General features: G+C 69.1%; 1 protein-coding gene across 1 annotated transcript in view; it reads right to left on the bottom strand.

The window, feature by feature from the left end:
* The window catches only part of EMID1 (EMI domain containing 1), an 11,077-nt gene that overhangs the window by 6,400 nt on the left and 4,049 nt on the right, over positions 1 to 628 (bottom strand). The window lies entirely within an intron of this gene.

Here is a 628-nt window from a genome sequence, read left to right as displayed (position 1 = left end):
TCTTTGGGCGCCTGCCTGCCCCACGCCTGCTCCTCATGCCAGGCTCTGCCCACCCTGCCTGCCCCGGCATCCCCTCCCGGCCTCAGTTTCCCCCTGCAGAAGGAGGGGACACCAGTGTCACAGCACCCAGCACCCCCGTCCCCGCGGCAGGCAGGACTCGCTGTACCCTCGGTGGCTCTAAACTCTGAGGCTGTACGATTTGGGTCAAAACCCAAGCTTTTTGGGACCACCGCAGTGCTGCACAGCCCCTGCAAGCAAGGAGGCGGTGGCAGCGGGGACGAGTGGGCGCTGCAGGGGTCCCTGGCGGGCATCCAGCTCCCAGGCGATGCTCCCCATGCACATGGGGGTGGCATGGGTGCTGCATTGGAACACGGCTGCGCCAGCTCGGGGTGAGGATGCAGCAGTGGTGCCAGCCCCAGCTGTGCTGGGGGCCTGCAGGGATGGGGATGGGGACGGGTCCCGGCCTGTTTTGCCTCCTGCCTGGCAGCGGGCGGACGTGGGGGAATGCCCTCCTGGGGAGCAGGGCAGGAGCCGACGGGCATCAGCGTGTGAGCGCTTGCATGGCCCAGCCTGACCTGGCCCACCCGCTGCCGGGCCGGCACTTGTGCCACGAGCGGGCCCAGGCTCT

Source organism: Egretta garzetta, unplaced genomic scaffold, assembly GCF_000687185.1.
Source record: "Egretta garzetta isolate BGI_Z169 unplaced genomic scaffold, ASM68718v1 scaffold7, whole genome shotgun sequence".
NCBI classification, from domain to species: domain Eukaryota; kingdom Metazoa; phylum Chordata; class Aves; order Pelecaniformes; family Ardeidae; genus Egretta; species Egretta garzetta.
The sequence above is the reverse complement of the archived record's forward strand: the minus strand, read 5'-3'. Positions and strand labels throughout refer to the sequence as shown.